Source organism: Giraffa tippelskirchi, chromosome 2 (assembly GCF_054371585.1).
Source record: "Giraffa tippelskirchi isolate mGirTip1 chromosome 2, T2T-mGirTip1v1.2.pri, whole genome shotgun sequence".
Lineage (NCBI taxonomy): Eukaryota > Metazoa > Chordata > Mammalia > Artiodactyla > Giraffidae > Giraffa > Giraffa tippelskirchi.
In genome coordinates this window covers 146,041,743-146,064,203 of record NC_137276.1, presented here as the reverse complement: position 1 = coordinate 146,064,203, position 22,461 = coordinate 146,041,743, and the positions used below count along the sequence as shown (strand labels likewise).

The window sequence follows — 22,461 nt, the reverse complement described above, 5'->3', positions numbered from 1 at the left end:
CAGGCTCCGGTCCATGGGATTCTCCAGGCAAGAATACTGGAGTGGGTTGCCATTCCTTCTCCAGGGATCTTCCTGACCTAGGGGTCGAACCTGTGTCTCTTATGTCTCCTGCATTGGCGGAGGTGGGGAGGGTTCTTTACCGCTAGCGCCACCTGGGAAGCTCATGTATTTTTTGAAATCTGTCCTCCCAACCCCCTCCTGACTGGACTGGACTATAAATTCCGTGCAGGTATAGGGGCTGTGTTTGGTTTACTGTAAACAACTTCTTGAACAATGCATGGTACACTAAACATTCAATAAAAGTTTGTTGAATGAATAGCGAAATCATCAACATAATGTGAGGCCTTGATCACTCCCAAGGAAGCACATGGCTAGTCAGTATAGGTAAGTGATGGGTACAGCAGTATGCTCTGTGTGTGGCTGGTTTTCTATTCTGACTAATCACAAAGGCAGGATACGACCTGCTATTTCCATTATCTGAGAGGCATAAATACTTGTAAGATGGTTGTGTGTCGCTTTTGTAATTTAAATGAAGACTCCCAAGTAAAGTTCATTGTTGTAACCAAATAGGGTCACAGAGTCATGGAAAACTGACAAGGTTCACACTGATGAGGAAAGGTCACACATCGTCTGCTAAGCACAGATGGAGAAGAGGAGCTTGTATGCTGAGATCCTGAGATGCGTGTCTGAGATGTGCATTGCTGTGGATGGCAAACCCTGATCACTGGAAGAGCCACAGACAAAGAATTGCACAAACTGAGTCAGAATGAAACAGAAATATATCACAGGGTGCCAGAGAGACGCTTGAGGGTAAACGCTGCAGACACAAAGCCACTGAGTTCCTGGGTGAGTAAGAATACAAAAAAGAGTTACAGTGCCAGGATCATATTTTTGGTATCAGATGTCTTTTTCATGCTATTAAGTTTGTTTTGAATATTTTAATTACATAGATCAGCTCACGTAAACAACTTAAAATGTCACAGTGGCTTTAAAAATATAGTAATGAGATCCTATAGTTCTGGGCTTAAACCACCTTAATTTTAAAATGTTCTATTTCTTGAGTGATGAAAGTTGCAAAGGTGTAGGCTATTTTGCCATTCCACACCCCCTGGGTGTAATATTACTGAAATAAAACAAGTCAAGATTTGTTTAGTCATTTTATAACAAATATGTAACTTCTGGTAACAGTTACTGGCCCCAGGTTTCTCTTTGTTGAGAAGTTAGCTAGAAAGTTCAAGAGAACTTCTTAATAACGTGCCTCTTTGCTTTAAAATTTCTTAGTAACAATAATTTCTCTTTTTTAGAAACATATTAACATTTATATTCAAAGCATAAGGACAGCTTTTAGATTAGGACAAGTACTGGAAATTGGTAACAATAGTTACTTCTTTGTTGTTGCCGTGCTCTTGACTATGGCATTTTGGTGAGGCCTCTGATCTGGTATACTATATGTGTTGGAATGATTAGTGGGTGGAGGTAACAATACATGTGACCTTTGTACCCGGTGGCTCATTTATCTGAGGATTTCATGTTGAAGCCACAATGTTTATCATATCAGATAGGTTCTGGACTATAGAAGTCAAAGGGATTGTTTAGTTGCTAAATTGGGTCTGACTCTTTGGGATCTCATGGACTGTAGCCCTCCAGGCTCCTCTGTCCATGGGATTCTCCAGGCAAGAATACTGGAGTGGGTTGCCATTTCCTCCTACAGGGGATCTTCCCAACCAGGGATTGAACCAGTGTCTCCTGCATTGCAGGCAGACTCCTTTATCACTGAGCCACCGGGGAAGCCCCTAAGCCTCCCTTAAAACCCCTTCACAGGGAGAACCAAGGCTTTTCCACATTGGGTGCTTTTATTTGTCCAAAGGGCACTTCAAGTCTGTCTTCAGTGAGCACAGGGGAGGAAGTTCACTTTACTGGAACAAGTTTATGGTACAGGTCCCCACCTTTGGTGACTATTCTCATGATATTCAAATGAAGTCATTTATGCACAGAAATACTTTATAAACTTCAAGGATGCAAACAAATGATTATTATTACCAATGTGATAATAACAATTTAGGGATTTCTGTTAGGAAAGACAGCAGCTTGGTGTAGGGTCTAAGAATTTCAGGCTGGAAGCCCTGGACCCTAGGGACCTGAGGCGGGGTGGGCCCTCCCTTGTGAAGGGAGGGAATGAGGTCATTTCAAGGGAAGGTAAGTCTGGGATCCCCGGGTTGGAGATGACCCTGTCAAGAAACAGTGTGAGGAGTCCTCACTCACTAGATGCGTGGTTTGATTTTCCAGTAGCTACTGCCTGAACAGGACCCACGCACAGTGCCACAATGTGAAACTTCAAAAACAAGCTAGGCCGATAGATGTGTTTCCCTGGGTGGCTCAGATAATGAACCCTAGTTGTACTGAGATAGCTTACTAATTGAAGAGATTATGCTTAGTGACATTTATATGTATGTCACTACAAATATTGACAAAAAAGTAAAATATTATATTTTCATTACTTCTGAAAAGCACCTTTGCAAAAGTGCTAGTTCTGCAGTTAGTCAGCCTGAGCTTCAGAACCTTTCTGATGCAAAACCAGCTCTCTTTGCGCTGTCTCCCTGTACACTCAACACAGTGTTTTGGAAACCTGCAGTTATCTAAATTCCCATCGGATGACATTGTTTAATCTAACATTCCCTCTTTCATATATGAAAATAGCTCTAAGGACAAACCACAGAGAGGCTTTGAACACTTTCTGGTGGTTGGGAGGGAGTTTCCAATCTCACTCTCTCTCCTCTGATGGTTTTCCTGCCCCCCTCTTCCCCCTCCCCCACCCAACACTCAAAGGTCTGGAAAGGCCTCCAGCAGCTCCTCCAAGAACTCAACAGGGGCAAGAGCCTTTGACTTTGGCCAAAAAAGGGCACCTGTCTCATCACTGAGCTTATTAGGCCACCCAGAGTCCAGATGTGTAAAAGTTAGTTTTAATGAACTTTTTTTTGGTGTGAGAATTTAGGTCTCTGATATAGTGAGAGGAAGCGACCATTGCTTTACAATATTGACTACCCCAATTTCCAAATATGAAAGTACAAAAGTAGGAAAACAGAACCCCTTAACCTTTTAAAAAGGCTGCTAAATTGTTATTTTACTTTGAAGACAGCAGTAACTGAAAATATCAACAAAAAAGGCTTCTTTCAGGCCAAATCTTAAAATTAAAGGAGTAAGCCGCTTTTTTAATACCTCAGGCTTATACAAAGGTCCTAGAAAACTCCAAGATCTGCTTTTAGAGGACCTTACACTGAACACATTTGTTTCAAACCTGTGAAGTGCTACCCTTTTAAAAAACAACCCGCTGCCTTCATCAATATTGTTACATGATCACTCATCTAAGTTATCATCTATAAACCGCCTTGATGAGCTACACACATGCAAAAAGTAGACAAAGTGAATAAACTTCTACTGTCGATGCCGTAGAGGTATATATGTTTAGCAAACATTTAGTTACATTATTTTATTTTTGTAAAACGAGAACTGATCGACAAAACCTTTCAAACAGACCCACCAGACGATAAATACCACCATATGTTTAATTCACAGTACATTTGGGCATAAACACTTCAATTACAGCTTTGTGTTTAGTATCAAAACTCTTTTCTTGTGTGCGCGTGTTTCCTCCACAGAGCCGGTGCTCTGGATCACATTTTGAAAATCGCTTATTACAGATAAAGCACCTTTCCAGGTAGGCTTCCGAGAAACATATGTATTTATGCACACAAAGGTGCGTGCAGCTCTTTTCCCAAACAAATGTCCATATGATGCCTGCGCCGCGCTCCCCGCACATGCTCACCGCGTGCGTGGGGCCCGCCGGCCGCGCCGCGCTGCCCGGGTGCGCGCGGGGCCAGGCCGCCCCCGACCACGCCGGAGCCCGGCCGGCCTCCTCGGGAAAGTTAACCGGCGCCTCCCCGCCCCCACACGGCCCGGGGCCGCCCCGCGCCCGGCGGCGCGCGGCGGTGGGGGCGGGGCGGCCGGGGGCCCGGCGGCGCCTGGGAGCGCCCGCGGGTCTTGCTTTCTTTTTAAAGGCCTGCGCCGCACCCGCCCAGCCCCCAGCGCCGCCGCGGCGGGCGGGAGGCAGAGGAGCGGGGCCGGCGGAGGCCCCCCACCGCCGCGCCGCCGCCGCCGCCGCCTCCTCCCCGCGTCCGCTGCGCCCCTCCCCCGCCGGCCCCTCCCCCGCGCGCCCGCCCGGCGCAGGCCGCTCGGGTTTGTTTTGCTGCGCGGCCGCCGCCGCCGCCGCGGGCCTCGCGAGCTCATTTGTGCCTGGCTGGTCCCCATTCCTCTCTCCCCAGTGTTGAGTGTCTGAGCCGTTGGCTGCTCCGAACCGTTTGGCTCTTTCCCTTAGTAACAGCTTTTACCTTCTGCCTCAATTCCTCTCCCCGCTCGCGCCCTTCCCCCGCGCGCCGCCTCCCCCCGCCGCCGGCCGCGTGCGCCCCCGCCCCTCCCCCCGCGGCGGGAGCACCTCCGCTCGCCACCTGGGGACCCGCGCCGCGCTCCCCGCCCCCGCCCGCCCGGCGCCCATCCCCCGCGCCCTCCGCTCGCCGGGGTTATAATTGCCTCTCACCCCCCGGAGGGGTTATTTTGGGGGTGGTTGGAGGTGGCGGCGGCGGCGGCGGCGAGGAGGGGAATTTCCTTGTGCCTCCATTCCCGGGAGGGGGGGAGCGGCGTCGGAGGCCACCGTTTCCAGGTAAGCGCCGGGGGCCGGACCCCGGGGTGGGGGCGGCCGCGGGCCGGGGCGGGGGGCGCGGGCCGCGGTGGTCTGGGGGGCGCCAGGCCGCGGTGGTGGGGGGGGGGATGGGCGCAAGTGGAACATGCATTTTTCAACTTGGCCCTTCGGGGAGCTGGGGGTTTGGTGGGGGAGGGGAGGGAGGGACGGCATTTAGGGTGCCCCATCCCCCCTTTTTGCTCTCCCAGGCTTCTTTGAAATGCTCACGTGCCTGCCCACCCCCTACCCTTTCCTGGTCCCGGGGGATCCTCACCCTTATTATGTTGTTGTCCCCGAAAATGTGCACGTCGGCCTGCTCCCCCTCTTCCACCCTTCGTGCATTTACACCCCCTTTTTGTGTGTGGTGTGTGTGTATGTGTCTGTGGGGGAGGCTTTCAGGAAAGAATTTGCAGCAAATTGAATCAAGGAGCCATCATGAGGCCGACTCCTTTATAGCCTATTTTTAGCAGGGGAGAGGGCTTCGGTGCACGTTTTTTGGCGAAACCTCGGGCAACGATGGAAGCCCGCGCCCCTCCCCCGGCGCGGCCCAGGCCCCGGCGCGGCGACCCCGGCCGGCGTGAGGGGGGCGGCGGGCGGCTGTTGGGGCGCGCGTCCCGGGCGGGGGTGCGGGGGGGGGAGGGGCGCGCGGCCGCAGGGCCGCACTCCGGGACGTGTTTATTTGTAACTTAGAGCTTTTTAGCGTCTTGAGGAGGCATTTGATAGAGCCTCTTTGAAGTTGGGTTCAGAAGTGTAGAATTGGCAAAGTTATTGCTTGCTTCCTGGTAAGTTTTGGGTGGCTCAGAGTCACATTATTTTCTGACAGTGTAAAGGCCACGTTGTTGAGGGTGGTTTCTCGGTAACTTCCTCTTTGCAACCGATGTCATTTTTTGAACAGCAGCAGACTTTTATTTCAGTGAAATATTAATCTGAAATGGCAGCTCGAGGGAAGCCATGCGTGTGTGATCGTGTTCAGTATTTTTGGAAGTTCCTAATTTGCTGAAATAGGCATCACTTTGCAGGGGCAACCGAGAATAAATTTGGGTTGTGAAAATGGTGTGTTTCATGTAAAATTTGAGTTGTAATGGCTTAAAAAAACGCTCCCGTTCTTAGCTTATCTAATGATATTCTCGAAAATAATGTGGTGATTACAAATGACTAAAGTGTTGGAACCAAGTTAAAAACTAGATTTTTCTCAGTGTCTGGAGTTTGCTTAAAACGGTGTACTATGCGGGCACCAAGGTGAAGAGTTCTAGTGCCTATATGATTTATACTTGACTGAGGGAAGTTGACGGTTGGCTTTCTGGTTTTCCAGGCAAGACCCTTCTGCTGATCTAAACAAGCTTGCTTGTAAAATATGGTGGGTGAAATGTAGGTTATTTTTAGTCTGGGTTAATTCCCCCTCCCCCATATAATTAGGTAATCATTTTCCTCCCCCCTTTTTTCCTAAAGACTTCTTTATCTGGTCGGATAATATGAGGCCCTGGTGGTGTTTTCATTTACTTAAAAAAAAAAAAAAGGCAAAAAAGAAAAAAAAAAACTGATAAATATCCTGATTACACGCTGAAGATACAGTGAGTGACTTTTTGGTTTTCCCAGTGTGGTTTATTTTCATTTTTGTTAAATCAGACTCATGCTGCATTGGTGTATTTTAGTAATCTTAACTTCCTGGGACTGTATGTTCTCACTCTTTTAATAAGTTTATAGTCTGGCGAAATAGGGCAGCTTTGTCTCCATGAAAACAGTGTGTATGTTGGGTTGTATCATGGGAGTTCATGGCAGGCAAGCTTCGGAAATTATCATTGAGCGCCGTTCTAGAAATAGTGAGCGTTTACCTGTGGAGGAGGGGCAGCAGAAAATATGCCAGAGAGTGGTTAGGCTTGTGATTCGTGTTTATACTTTTTGCTCTTAAATCGAGGTTTCCCTGCTGTTTTGGAATATATTTTTTTTCACCTCAGTTCTGCTGTCTTGCACCATGTGATATATGTAATCACAACCATTAAATCCATAAACGACTGCTATGTTTTTGCCATTTGAGTTGTTAGATTCAGACCTAGAGGGCAAAGCACTAAACCGAATGGGGTATGAAAACAGTATGTACAAGGAGAAAGTTTTTCTTACTGTTAAGGAACTTAATTATTTGTTAATGGCATAAAAATTGTTATAAGGCTCACCATTAGTTTTATAAGAGGTTTTTTTATTCCAACGTGTACCAGCTTTGGTTGTTAATATGGGGAACACCCGTGGTAAATGGAATGGCCCCTTGTGAAGGTTATATTTTTTCATTGGTTGTTTCAAAGAAGTGTTGAATATTTTAATAACTTTTTTGCACATGTTCAGAGATCTTTGTTATGTGTGTTCTCAACATAAGATTTATCATGATTACCATGATAACATGCCCAGGAGGAGAATAAGAAGTAACTGCTTCCTGTGTACTGGGAGCCTTTCAGGCTAATATGCAGGAAGGGCAGAATTACTATAAACATAGGGGTTGTTGATAAGAGATGAGACTAATGGACCTTCTGAATGACAACCTGTTGAATAAATATATCTGTTCATATATAGCAATGAAATACAAGTACAACCTTGTCAAATGAGTAGCTGATAAAGGGATTCATCTCCAATTTACTACTGCGGTTATTACTACAAAGAATTTCTGACTTGACACATTTTGAGGAAGACATAATTTGTTGGATTTATTCATTTTCTGTGTTATTTGTAGAAAAAGAATTGAGAAGAAGGTGAATAGTTGTAAGTCAGGTGAGAGAGATGGCAGAAATATTGGCACTGTCTGGAACTTCATATTTTTCTAGTACATGAGATTTGACTCATTTCAAATGACATTTAAAGTGTAAGTCACTAACATGCAAAAAAAAAAAAAAGCGGCCAACATCGATTGATTTATACACCCCTATAGTACAGGAAAGCTAGGACCCCAGGGCTGTGTAGTAAAAAACTGGTAAGAGTATGGTCTGGTTTGGAGACCACGTGGTGGTATCTCCTGTTCTATTGCCAAGAGATACTTGAATTAAAAAACCTATGTGAGAGAGGCTGTGCTGGAGAGCTTTACTGTTCACCACCTCTGGGTTTGGACTCCCTAAGAGTACAATTAATAGCCCTATTAGCAAGAGTCCAAGGAAAGGAACTCTGCTTGGGCTGTACTCTAGGAAAGGTGTGAGGTGCTTTGCTATGTCATTTATACCCCAATCTAATCCTGAGCTGGGTAGTATTTGTGGATGGTAAAACTGTGAGGTGAAGATAAGTTAATTCACTTGTTCAAGGCCACAAAAGGATCAAATGATGCGCTAGTATTCAAACCTTTGTTTGAGCCCTAGTCCATTTTCTTTTAGATGACTTTAGCTGGGCCCAAGTTTCAGCTGTTTTGTCCGTCTTGTCTGTAGATATCCTTTGAAAAACTACTGTTTTTAATAAAGTTTATAATTCTATAGTTGCGATCGCTACTAACTGGGTCAAGTGATTGTGTAGATAAATGAAATTCATAGGGCTCACATATCATTGTCTTAACTTTCTAGAACTGTTTATTAATAATAAGATGTAATCTTGTCCACTGCTGTGTTTCCGACTTTTAAGATTCACTGCTGTGATGTAGCCTCTCCACATACTGCCAGCAGAAATAAGGAAATGTGATTCCATACTTAAGAAGGAAAAGCAGATCCTCAGAGCACATATTTCTGAAAACTCGTGTAAGAAAAATCATAAAAGTCTTTTTGTGCAGCTTACAGATTCTGTCAGGCGTTCTCAAGGTGAACTCCCCAGCTTCAGACTCAGGCTTCGTCCCTTACTAATTTTATCACCTTGTGGGAGCAACTCCACTGTGTCTTGGTTTGCTCCTCTGTGTAGTGGGACAGTCAACTTGATAGAGTTGAGCAGATTAAGAGAATTATATATGTGATAAAACCAGAGATTATCATTCTAAGTGGAGTAAGTCAAAGAGAAAGATAAATACTGTATGATACACGTGAAATCGAAAATGTGGTACAAATGAATTATCTACAAAACAGAAACTTACAGACGCGGAGAACAGACTAGTGGCTGCCAGGAGGGAGGGGGAAGGAAACAGATGGGCTGGGGAGTTTGGGGTTGGTAGATGCAAACTATTACGTTCAGAATGGATACACCATGAACTACCTTATAGCACAGGGAACTATAGCCAATCTCATGTATAAATGTATGTGTGTATAATTGAGACATTTGCTGTACAGCAGAAATTAGCACAACAATGTAAATCAGCTATTGCTGAATTTAGTTGCTAAGTCGTGTCTGACTCTTTTGCGATCCCATGGACTGTAACCTGCCAGGCTCCTCTGTCCGTGGGATTCCCCAGACAAGAATACACGGAAGGAAATGAGTTGCCATTTCCTCCTCCAGGGGATCTTCCCTGTGTCTCTTGCATTGGCAGGCGGATTCCTTACTGCTGAGACATCAGGATACTTTGATTAAGAAAAAAAAGTATGTGTAAGTTGCTGAGAGCAGTAGCTGACAAATAAGCATTATGGAAATGTAAGGTGTTTAGGATGATGATGGGTTTGGATTTGAAGTTTACTTCTTTGCATTACATTTTATTTGCTTGTTATTTAAGTAGGGGCATAATGTCATGGAAAGTATTTAGCAGTTTTATTTCCTGAATTCTTGGGCAAAATAGTTGACATATGCTTAGCATAATTTATTTACTCCTGAAGTTGTGACTTAAGTAAGGCTTTCTTGAAGAATTAGGTTGGGTTGTAACACTTAAGTGGAAGCAATACCAAGTTCCATGGTTGGTGTAGGTAGTGGTGGGTCTTCTGTGTGTCTTTGTTGCTGTCCTTCTGTTGCTTGGACTTGGACTTTTTAAATCTGCTTGAACCATTTGAAACCTTTTCTAACTCTTTTTAAATAAAAAGATTTTATTTTTCGAGGATGGATCTGCAGTGTCTAGGATCTGCTTTTTAAATTGGAGTGATTAACTAGGTTATTGTTTTCTTCAATCTCAACCTTTTATCTGTGTTAGTGTTCTACATTTTCAGCTGCTATCTAGACAGTTCCGCTTGGAGGTTCTGTTCCTTTGAAGTATCCTTGAGCCTTATTTTCCCTTCCCATTTTTTGTCACTCTTAATTCAGCAGTAGCGTTAACTGCTACCAGAATTCTGTGTCAGGACCACAAAGGTGCTTTGGCAGGTACTTGTGACGGAGTGACTGCTATGTTAATTACCAACTGCTTGGAAACAAAGGCTCAGGTAGCAAGGAAGGGGTGCTGAGAGGGACTTGAGCCCAGTGTGCCTGACTTTTAGGCCGTGTTCTTAACTAGCAGTCTCTTTTCTCAGTGAAGGAAGGAATGAATGAATGGGTTTAGGTTTCTGGGTTATTGCTTTACTTTTCTGGCTGGTTGCTTTGGGCAGCCTTTCTTCTTCATTCTATCTTCTCTAACTGCCGACAGTGTAATTCATTTAAATATTGGTTCATCATGTCAGTTCCCTTGCTGAAGAACCCATAATGGCTTCCCTTTGCCAACTGGATGTAGTTCATATGCTTCAAGTCTGGCTTTTAAGGCTCCATTCTAACCTATTCAGCTTTATTTCCCACTCATCGCCAACTGGGATTCTTGCTTGCCTATCAAATAAACACTGCAGTTTTGTCATACTCACTACTTTGCCTTTGAGTATGCTATTCTTCCCTTTATCCTTTTTATAGCCTAGTTTCAGTCCCACTTTCATGAGGCTTTTTCTGGCCATCCTGACTCAGGCTATTTTTTCTCTGAAATTTCATTGGATTTAATGAATGTCACAGACTCCGTAATTATTTATTGTTTTGTGAGAATGTATCACATTGCCTCAATTACAATTAGATTTCTTGAAGGAAAGGACCATTTTCCTTAGCTGCTCAGTCGTGACCTACTCTTTGTGACCCCATGGACTGTAGCCCGCCAAACTCCTCTGTCCATGGGTTTCTCCAGGCAGGAATACTGGAAAGGGTTGCCATTTCCTTCTCCAATTTTCCTTAGAGTATACAGCAAAATTCTTGACTTTTGTACTGCATTATCTTCATGGTGAAATAAATTGTTTCTATGAGGGCCCATGTTTAAATAAGAACAGTGACATTCCTATTTCACTCTTGGTGCTGTGTCAAGCTTCTTTTTGAATTAAGCCTTCAAAGTTTAGTTATACTAGAGTCACATAACCATTAATTTGAATTTTGATGTTGCCATTGTTGACAAGGAAGGGGAAAAAAAGAACCTAGTCATTAGAGTGAAATGAAAATGGATAGTTTTATTCTCTTAATCCTGGGATAGTAGCCATGGTCCTGGTGAAAAACCTAGTCTAGCTGGGAATCATGTCACGATAAATTGGCTTTATCTGATTATATTTGTGTTAGTTGTTATGAAACTTAAGATTTTTGGATTTTATTTTTTTAATTGTCAGGTTTTTTTGCTTTCTGTTTTCTCAGTAGTATGCCTAAATAAGGTTATGTTTTTAGCTCTCACTATATGTGAGAGCCTTCTGACCACACTGGAATCCCATTTGAGCTGTTACTATGAATGTGTTAACTATCTATCATACGGCGTCAATCCCAGAGGAATGTCATTGTAACCATCTCTCTTCAATAGTTTTCCTTTTTTTTTTTTTTGGCCATGCGACATGTGGGACCTTAGTGTCCCAACTAGTGGTTGAACCCGTGCCACCTCGGTGGAAGTACAGAGTCCTAACCACTGGACCACCAGCAAGTTCCCTCTTCAATAGTTTTGTGTGGTAAAGAGGTACCAATCCACCTGGGTGATTTATTCTAAAGGCAACTATCTTGGTATTATGTCCTTTTGAAATTTTTAACAGAGTTTTAAGATAGAAGGTTTCAGTGTCAAAATAAGTTGAATGTTACCCTGCTTTATGAGAGCTTAGAGTCACAGCTCAGAAATAGTACAGTCAGACCATAAGGGTCATGCTGGAAGATCAGAAGTTCCATTTCAGTAAATGGAGAGTTCCAGAGGGTTAAGGAAGATATTTATGTGAAATGATCAACTTGAGGAATAAATGAGGAAGACTAGGTATTGAATGTTTAGACTGGGGAGTTTGCCACCTGTTTCCCTCTTTATTGAACATTTCTTTCAGGAGATAGACTTTAAAATACAGACGAAAGCATGCAGTCAGGGGTCAGAGATGGTCATTCCAGTGTCGTCTTTATGTTATTTTTATGTGAAATTGTACTTGGGGCTCTCAAATTTTTTTTCTTAAACAAAGATGAGGCTTTCAGTTTTTAAGTAATTTAAAACAAAATAAAGAATTTTTATTTGTTAAGGACTAGATATCAACCTACGTCTTTATTTTCTCTGAGATCAAAGTTGGTACCGTTGCTTTCCTCTTTTTCCCTCCCTCACTGTCACCTTTCCTTCCCACTTCCTTCCTTGTGCATTGTATCCTGAGTGATAGGCATCGTAACAAGGTGACCAGTGCCTTGGTTGTTAGTGGATGTTTGTGTTTTTGTTCTTCACTGCTTATGTACCTGAATGGTGGATAGCATTTTAACATGGATTCAACATTAAGTGAAGTTTTTGCTTTTTTTTTTTTTTTTGCAAAACCATAGTTATATGGGTAAGTCATTTAGCTTCCAGAAAGGTGTAAGAGGATAAGATGAAATGCTTCCTAAAGTTTGCTCCTTCATTCTACCGATACTTATATAATCAATTCCTATATTAAAATTCTGAGATTTTTGTCTTTAATTTTGTGATTTTTTTTTTTTTAGAGAGGTCTAAATTTTCTTTGTATATTGGAGGACTGAAAAGTCCACATCTTACACAGAATAATAAATAGGAAGTACTTGACATTAGTGTAAGCAAGCACCTTGCCAGAGTTTAACAGTTAATAGCGTATTTTGGTGGTTGCCTTCAGCTGCTAGTAGAGCACAACTTAAGAGCTAGGGAGAGATGTTTTATGCTTTCCCCTTAATTTTAGCAGACTAATTGGGTAGAGTGTGTACTAATTTTGTTCCATTTCTATTTTGCGATTGTCAGATGTCATTAACTGGCAGTGTAAGGCAATTGGGTCATCTACTTTGAATTTGTGAAATAAGGTAATGGGAATAGATAATGAATTAATTTCCTTAATTTTTTTTCATTTTCTGTATGATTATTATTTTATAGGATAAAATTTATCATATGTGTGTGAATTTTTAAATGCTGTTTGTAGCTGTATCAATGTTTTTTGTCATCTTTTATTTTAAAATGTATAATGGAGTATACTTGAAAATTTTTCACCCACTTAAGTGATGGATATTCCCTAAATCACCTTTCTCTGTTTTCCTTAGTAAGCAAATATATATTTGGAGATCTTAAACTGGGGTTTGGAGTGAAGCCTGTTGCTGTATCAGGGAAATACCAATAACTTTTCTATTCTTGTGCAAAAACTAACAGACCCTTTTTACGTCTTTGACCTTGGACTTCTATCTGTTCTGCCAGCAGAGGTCACCAGTTTTAATACCTGGTGAGAGATGTTTTGTGTGTACTGTTTCTATACAGATTTTGTTTAGATTTGATGTTTATAACTTTCTAGTATTTTTAAGATCTTCTCAAAGATACATTTAAATGAAAAAACATGGAAGCAGAAAAGGTCTTGTATAGTTTTCTGCCATTTTAGCATAACAAGAGGGAGAGGAATGGAAAGGACACACAGGATGGAGTGTGCGTGTATGCTTGTGTGTGTGTGTATGTTTATGTGTTCCAGGTGACTCCAGCAGGATACACAGGAGACCAGTAACAGGGTTTGGGGAGTGGGGTTGAGGTGGGGAGATCATGTGGTCAGATGTGGGAAAGATTTATGTTCATGTATAGTCTTTAGAACTGCTTGACTTTTACTATGTTAGTACTACCATTTCAAAAAAAGTAGCAGTTGTGAAAGAGCAAGACATCCAGTTAAGGATTCTTAATCTTCCTAGTTCTTTCAGTTTGAACAGTCAAAAGAAGACAAATCTGTTAATTTCTTCCATGCTTTCCAGTCAGTTCTTAAAGAGCTGAAACTGTATATATTTTTGCAAAAACTTATTTTTATTTCTCAGATTTGTTGGCAGAATTAGAGCCACTGAATATGATTAAAACGTGTTATTTCTGGGTCATGATTGGGTCATCGGACCAGTGGAATAGTAATAGCAAACTGATGATTTTCGAGTTGTGTCCATGGTTGATAATTTGTAATTAACTCGATGCAAAGAAATGTTGGCTACATGCAGTGTTGCCTGATATCAAAAGTGTTGTTTTGTCAGGGCTTTGGAAACTGGGTGAAAGTGGAAGTTCTCATGGTTTAGTAGTTAATTTCAGTAACTATGATAGTCTGTGGTATAATGGGATTTGTGGAATTGTAGGTTGTGATATTGCACGGATTCTAACATTACTTGTGAGTTTGGGTAAATGTGTTATTGACTCCAAGCAGACAGATATATTAGATCTTGATTCTATTTTGGGTTGCAATTGGTGTCACTTGTAATTGTGTCAATTGTAATTGTTCATTAGTTGTTTACCAGTAAAGAGTCTTGCCTTGTTTTGTGCTCATAATTTTCAACTTGAGCTAGAACAACCTCAGGGAAGATAGTGTCTGTTTATGTGCATCACGTTCTGCACTGTGACCTGATGCCACCCTTTCCTGAGGGCCGGGCCTCTGTCTTCAGCAGTGAGAGGCCTAGGTAGGCTGTGTGTCTGATCTTTGGCAGTAAACTCTGCAGGCTGTTACTGTGGCAAAAAACTCAGGCTCTGGAGCTCAGCATACCTGATTTGAATCCTGTCACTCCAGCTTATCGACCCTGGCTGGCTATAGTCCGTGGGTTCGCAAAGAGTCAAGACACGAGCGAAGCGACTCAGCACAGCACACAGCACCCCAGCTTTATCAGTTGCATGGCTTTGGGAAGTTATGTAACCACTCCAGTTGGTTTCCACTCTGACAAATGGGAATTTTTCTCTGTAGAGCACTTGTGAGGATTGAAATGTGAAGGCAGTTGTCATGGGGCCAGCATATAGGACATACTCAAAGAAATGCTAGCTACTGCTTGTGCTTTTGTTAGCTGCAACAGCAACAGCTGAGGAAACAGACAGAAGAGTGACGCTGCTCCTATAAACCATCATGGCTTCTGTGGCAACTGCAGAGAATGGGCTGGTTAACATTTCCAATTCAGAGAGCTGTGACTGTATTTGGCTACTGAGCTTTTTGTTATTCATTCTAAAATGAGGATGTGTATTGTGGAGCTTTGTTGTGTTTCTAATACATATGTTGTTTTACAGGGATGTTGTGATGTTTTACATTGAATTTGGTCACTGCTTGATAAGATGCATCAAGAGAAAACAAATTTACTACCTTTTAAAAACATTAAAGTCTTCCTGCTTTTTTGGGGTGGAATCACTCTTCTTTTTCTCCAGTCTGGAAGATCCAGCAGTGCTCTGGCTCTCAGTGGACACTGCTTGGGTGAGCAGTCATTTCCAATACTAGTGTTACACAGTCTGCAAACTTGGAATTGGACTTTCACTAAGAAATACATGAGTATTGTACACTCATTCACACCCTATGTTATAGGTTTACTTACTAAGGTTTCAGGAAATTGTGCTTGCTTTAATATGTGGTACGCACTCATTTTCTACACTCTTTCATTTATAAACATGCTTTTATAAACCTGTAAGCTGATTTTATTTTACAAGTAATAATTTCATTATTCACTGGATTTAGAATCAGTATTCAAAAATCAGAAGCAGAGTATTGCTCTGAATGGTAGGGCATAGATAGTTACAGTTATTGGCGCTCATGTCTTTAGGTAGTATTCTAAGGCTCTGTTAGGATTCTGAAGTTCTGATGCCCCAATTTTTGTAACATATACATGCAAATCGTAAGGAATTTTGGTTGCTAATAAATGTGAATATAAAAGACTTTCTTAGGGGTAATCTGCAAACAGCTCTGGATTAAGAATCCTGGGTACGTCTCATAAGAGCGTTAATTATTAACAAGGGATTAACCATCATACCAAGTTTCTTACATCTCATCAGGAAGGAAATTTGGGTAATTGTTTTGTACTATTTAAAACTAACATATCTTAATATATTGGCCACCTGAAGTTACACTGTTCGAAGATTAAGCTTCCTTCTATGACATCCTTAAATTAACATCCTGGCCTGTGCCCACTGGTCATCTGTTTCTGGCACACACCTCTATTTGACCGAGTGTTAATTGGTGATTAACAGTCTCTCAATGCGCATGGCCTTCCTTGAGGACAGTTGCATTTCATTCATCTTTTCCTCAGCACCTGTCCAATTCCTTGCACAGTGTAGACGATGCATTCATGTTGATCTGAATCCATGAAGCTCTCTGAGTGAGGTACAGGTTTTCCAGTATAAACCCTGACTTCTGTGACAGTGATTCAGATATGCCGAAGTAGAAAAGGGATCTATCCATTTTCACAAATTCATTGACTTTTGTATTTATGGTCTTACTGTAAGACTTGTGAGAGTCTGCTTGATGACCTAACATCCTGTTTTTGGTGTCTTGTAGAGACAATGAATATGCTCAAAACCTGGATTAAAAGAAAGACCTTGACCTGACATTAGCAGTGAAACTTGATTTTGGGATGTTTTGTGGACTTGTCCACATGTTCATGATACTCATGTACTTTTTCTTGGTCTCCCCTCCTCCCCCTCATTGGAACTTTTACCTGATACTGATAAGGCCTTTCTTGCTTGACCTCCTGGTATGTGTGTTCATCTACTGATATCTCCCCTTTGACTGTGGCCTTTCCTTAGGGCTTATAGGACTTAACACACTCCATGGCCTTTGTCTCTTTGAACCAGCCATTGCTGTGCAAGTGATTCTGTGGCCCAAATTGGGCCTTAATTCTGATCTCCTCTTCTGACCTACAGCTATCTGCATTTTAGCATGAGGATACACCCTGTACTTTTTTTCCTGAGTTTCTGTTACTGAGTGTAGGCTGGCAATCGCATTACATTTTCATTTAGTGATGAGACAGAGATGGAAGATTGAGGAGGGTGAGAGATGGAAGAAATAGAAGTGGGTATGGTAATATCCAGTTGTTAGGGTGAACTGAGGCAACATCCTCTGCCTCCAGCTACTGTTGAAAATGTCCAGGATAATCTGAGACACTGGGTGTTGGAGTGGAGTTTGGAGATAAGCAATCATGGTAGATATGTCAGTTATCATTTGAAGCCTTCCACAGTGGAGGATGCCCCCCTGCCCACCCCCAGCTTTACTGAAGTATAAAAGATGATTCTTTTGTCAGAGGGAGATAGTTGCTCTCGGGAAACCAGGGAAGGTATGATTTTCAGTTTAGCAACATTTCAGTGATGTTTTGAGAAACACTTGTACTTAATAAATGAAAGTTTAAAATTCATCAGCAGATTTAAAAAATTCCTAAGGATAGTACATTTAAGAGATGAACATTTTCACTTTCCTCGGAATGTTGTTAAAACTGGCAGGGTACTATTAAATGGAATGAACACAGGATTCATCCTAGAATAAGCTTTTGTGTTTTTTTTACACTTTGTTTACTTGTCTGCCTGAGAGTACTTCTGTTTAAGGAGATAGCTTAATCTTTCAAATCTGTAGGCTCTTTGCTTCTTGTATTAGGTAAGTTGTCTCATTTCTTCTCTGCTTGCTTTGTTCCCTTTTTGGGGTCATATACTTTTGTGAATAGCTGGCTGCCTTATTTTTATATGGTCTCATTGCCTTTCTTGCATTTTTTTCATGTATGTTTTGGTAGTAGATAGCATTGGTTGGTTCATTTGGTTTGACAGATCAGTGTAGAAGTGACTTGATAACTGAGAACTGGTAGTAACAGGAAAAGTGGCTGCTTTTTTTTTTTTGAAATTGTGCATAACAGCATACTAATGACCTTTTGATAAATACGAAGGTAATTACACATGGTATAACTTACACGAATGCATATATAGTTTTATAGAATGCATGCCAGACACATTTGTACATACTATTGTGTAGACACTATATAAGATGCTCAAAAAGTATCAGTTTCCTTCTCTTTTCTCTGTGGGTTTTCCATCATACTTAATATAAAATTGAAATATTTTTCCTTAGCTTGTGAAGGTTCCACCAGCACATGATTTGCCCTTTGGCCACCTCACAAATTGTATCCTGTTTCATGGCACCCTTCCCCTTGTTCACTGTGTCCAACCACACCAGCTCCACGCCCACAGAACAAGCTTGTTCCTGTCTCAACACCTTAATTGCTTTACTCTCTGCCTCAGGCTTTGCCCTGAGATTGTCATATGGCAATTTTTTTTTTTTTATGTCATTCCAATGCCCTCACCTCTGAGAGACCTTAGAAAGGTCACAATGAAGTAGCTGCCCACTCCCTAGCCATTTTCAGTCACATAGCACTTATCTCTCTCTCTGATAGCCTTAATTGTTGATTTATCTTTTTAAATGCACCTCTATAATTTAAACTCCCTGAGAACAGGGATGGGCTCTGTCTTGTCACACTAGGACCTAAAACAGGACCTGGTAGTTGCTCAGTAAATATTTGAGTGAATTGTTCTCTCAGGAATGTTTTTGTGACCAGGTGATAGCCTTAAACTGGTTTGTCTTTACAATAGAATAGTGGAAATAATTCATTAAAAGGTCAGCATTTTAGGGGAGGATCGGAAGAGAGTTTACTACGTTGGAATCTCCATTTGGGGAAGTCCAAGGACATATGTGAGTGCTGTCTGCTTTTCTTGGAGAAACATACTTACAGTGTTTGAAACAGGAAAAAAAAACAGATGGATAATTGATAAACCAGTTTGAATATGTGCTTGTGTTAATCATAAATGTTAGATTTTAGTAGGTTAATACTTCATTTTAAGATGCGTATTTCATACAAGAAAAATGACGGGGGCTGAATACCCCCATTTAGGCTTTGTACAGGTTCAGGAGATTTTGGAATTTACCTTTAGTTATATTTACCTGTGATATTCTGTCTTGAGTAGTCATGGTCAGCTCCCAAAGATGGTAGATGATTCAGATCTCTTTCAGTTGTATGTATGGTAGAAGCTCAGTTCAGACTAGCTTAAGCCCAAAAAGTAGAATCAAAATGGATCAAGTAACTCATTTGTAAGAAAGAGCATTCAACCAGCTGGGCTTTAGGAGAGAACTAGAATCACACCGATTTGAAAGCTATTAGACATCTTTGCTAATAATCTTGTCTCTTGTTTGTTTGTAGATGAGCTTCATTTTCTCATAGTAGATTTGCTTTCTTCACAAGGAGGAAAATACTTGCCAGTGCCAGTTTTCATTCTCTGTTTTCTCCTGCTGTAGAGTAGGGGCTACCTCTTTTTCGTTTTCATTTGGAAGATTCTTGCCTGCATGAGTCCTCAGTCATGGCCAACTCTTTGCGACCCCATAGACCGAAGCCTGCCAGTCTCCTCTGTCCACAGAATTCTCCAGGCAAGAATACTGGAGTGGGTTGCTATTTCCTCCTCCAGGGGATCTTCCCGACCCAGGGATCGAACCTGCGTCTCCTGCATTGGCAGGCAGGTTCTTTACCCTTAGTGTCACCTGGCAAGTTTGATTTGGGACGGTGTCCACCATGGCCATAGGCCTTATCAAAACTATGGCTCCTCCCAAGTACCTGGTGGGAATGGGGGAGAGCCATGGGAATGAGAATTGAGTGAAATCGGGAGCTGCTGGGCAGACAGCCTCTTCCCCTCCTTCCTCTTGCTGCCTGTGTCACCGCCTCACAAAATATGACTCCCTTTATGGTTGGGGGATGGTGCCTTTAATCCACCATAGATTGTCAGATAAAATTTCTTTAACAATTTGGAGAATTATATTTTATCCCTGGATATAGTGCGTGAAAGATGATGTGACGGTTTCATGGAGAAAAGGGCCTAGCTCTGAATTGAAGGGAGAAAGTTGATCTGAAGTGACCTTTCTTTTTTTCTTTTTTTGCTCTGGGGTTCCCAGTCTTTTCAAACTCAGATCCATTTTTTAAATGAACAAGTGAGGTCTTTCATGTGGGGTTTCTTCATCACTCAGACAGTAAAGAATATGCCTGCAGTGCAGGAGACCTGGGTTGGGAAGATCCCCTGGTGAAGGAAATAGCAACCCACTCCTGTATTCTTGCCTGGAGAATTCCATGGACAGAGGAGACTGGGGTTGCAAAGAGTCGGACACGACTGAGCGACTACCACACACATGTGTGTGGTAGTAATTGTAACTTTATGAACTTGGTCTCTGGCTAATATGAGTATTCAAATGAATGTCTTCTCAAAATGAGTTACACAGCAAAAAATTTGATGCTATTTATGTTGGTTTTGTTTTTAACATTACTTCTGCTAATTTAACAGCTAATAGAAGGCAGTATTTGAGATCAGCTATTAGAAAGTTATCAGGAGGTTAATTATACATATTTAGGGAATATTTTAATCTCTGAAGAAGATAACGACCTTCATCCTAACTAGGTAGTTAAATAATTTTAGCATGTAATATTAACAAATTTTATATTCCAAACAGTTACTGTTTTGAGCAGTATTTCAGCATTCCCTAAAATAACATGGTTAGCTGTGTAGAAAAAGCCTTCTGCAACCCAAGAGATAGTCTTTTTGGACAGCAGTTGCTTCATCTTTAAAACACTGAACCAGGTCTCTGAGGTTGCTTTTGGAGTTAATGCTCTTTGGCCCTGAGATTGCACATACAATTTAAAAATTAAGTCTGTGTTCAGCCAAATTAAATGGAAAATATACTGGTCTCTTCAGGTTAATCATTACCTGGGCTGTTTTTTCCTAAAGAAAATGCTTGTATTTCTTTGACACCGTCTTAATTTAGAAAAGTAGCCATAAAGAAAATATTTTTTAGATGTCTGAAAAGACACTTCTTTTGTTTAATCCAATAATCTTTGAGTTCGGGAACATTTGTTACATCTGATTTCACTGTAGAGAAAACTGAAAGAAATAGCATCAGACACACTTTTGAGAATGATTTTTCTTTAATGCCCTTAATTGTATGATTGCTGACTGTGAATGGCAATAGTTTTCCAACAGTTTAGGTTTTATTAGAAGTTGTACTAAAAGTGTATCTTTTAAGTACTATGAGAAAATGCTGTTCACATTTGTAATTTTTTCAATACTCAAATTTCAAGTATTGCTCATATTAATTACTGAGAATGTGTGTATATTAAGATAATTTACAATAAAAATAGATACGTGAGTGATATAACAGAAAGAGAGGATATATGTTAGGGCATAGACATGCCAAACAAGTTGGTCTTTTCTGGCAAACAGTTTGGTTTATGTGTAGCATAAGTTTTGAAAGTTGGAGAGTGATGAGAACAGGCAGGATGGGTAAGTAGGGATCACACCATGGAATGACTACTTTGTTGTGATAAAGAATTTGGACATTCTTCTGTGGCAGTAAACTAGTGAAGAGTGTTTAGCCTAACTGCAGGATTGTATTTTATCCCTGGATGTAGTGCATGAAGAATGACATGATGGTTTCAGGGGGAAAAGGGCCTAACTCTGGACTGAAGGGAGGAAGTTGATCTGATAGTGTTATTGGTGAGAACGGCACCACGTGTTTCTGAGAATCTTGCAAACTCATCCACATTTCTGAATTTTGGAGGTAAAAAAAAAAAAAAGCAATTGGAAATACAGGAGAGAATGGAGCATCCAGATTTTCTTCTCTGTGGCATGCTACTGCTTTTCTTTTTGTGGAGAACAGGGGTATGAAGACTGGATCTGTGAGGATGGGGAACTAATTTGTTGTCTAAATGGCTAATGGATAAAATCAGGGGCCAAGGAAAGGAGCAGGAGATTGCCCTTGTCATCATGAATCTTAACCAAGGGGTAACTGAATTAGGTATTTACTTGAGAATAGTCACAAAATAAAGTGAATTGATACAGTATTACTAGTTTATGAAGATTATAGTGGGTATAATTTTTTCTAGGTTAGTCACATTTTCATATATTTTCAAAACTTTTAAAAAGTTTTTATTAGTATAAAAGTTGTTAGAATCTGTTTGATAACTAGGAAATTAATCTGAATTGAGTACTATTTAACACTATGTAATTAAAATTGCATAAATTTTGCCTTTTAAAAAGCTTGTTATTTTGAAATAATTTTAGACAGTACAGAAGAGTACAGGGCTGAGGTTATGGATACTCAGGGACGACTACCACAGAGGTGATGTGCCTGTCTTGTATCAAGGGCACGTGTCAGTATTTACATACAATAGTATCAATTGTTACTGGTGTTATTAACCTTGATCACTTGATAAGGACTACTATTAACCTTTTATCTATTGGTAGAATTGTTTAGGGGCTTCCCAGGTGGCACCAGTGGGAAAGAACCTGCTTACCAATGCAGGAGACATAAGAGCGTGAGTTCGATCCCTGGGTCGGAAAGATCCTCTGGAGGAAGGCATGGCAACCCATTTCAGTGTTCTTGCCTGGATAACCCCATGGACAGAGTAACCTGACGGGCTATGGTCCATAGGATCACAAAGAATTGTACATGACTGAAGTGACTTGCCACACAAGCAGAATTGTTTAGACTGGAACTATCCAGTCATGTACTGTGTACCACACATGTAATTTGAAGTTTTCTAGTAATCATGCTGAAAGAAGTGATAAGTGAAGTTGTTAAACAGCATGTTTTATTAATCTTAATGTAACCACAGTATTAATCATTTCAGCAAGTTTCTTCATTATGAAGTTACTGTTTTTCTGCTTTCCATACTCCATTCATTAGAAGTAAGTCATTAAGTTCAGCCCT

General features: G+C 41.3%; 1 protein-coding gene and 2 long non-coding RNA genes across 17 annotated transcripts in view; 1 reads left to right on the top strand and 2 right to left on the bottom strand.

Annotated features, from left to right (window-relative positions):
* LOC145523559 (uncharacterized) overlaps positions 1-5,093 on the bottom strand; it is an 880,911-nt gene extending 875,818 nt beyond the window's left edge. The window contains exon 1 of the long non-coding RNA XR_014066716.1: positions 5,007-5,093. This is a non-coding gene — a long non-coding RNA (uncharacterized LOC145523559). The remainder of the gene's footprint in view (positions 1-5,006) is intronic.
* TBL1XR1 (TBL1X/Y related 1) overlaps positions 4,344-22,461 on the top strand; it is a 171,208-nt gene continuing 153,090 nt past the window's right edge. For 8 of the 15 annotated variants that reach the window (XM_081534031.1, XM_081533931.1, XM_081534060.1 and 5 more), the window contains exon 1: positions 4,344-4,714. The gene's annotated coding sequence lies outside the window, so the exon portion shown is untranslated. Of the gene's footprint in view, positions 4,715-5,370; positions 5,515-22,461 lie in introns of those variants that run through there. The other 7 variants (XM_081533942.1, XM_081534006.1, XM_081533977.1 and 4 more) reach the window with 3 other exon arrangements.
* Positions 18,037-21,325, bottom strand: LOC145523569 (uncharacterized). The gene is made up of 2 exons (XR_014066722.1): positions 19,803-21,325; positions 18,037-18,068 (listed from the first exon to the last, which is right to left on the bottom strand). It is a non-coding gene; the product is annotated as an uncharacterized LOC145523569 (long non-coding RNA).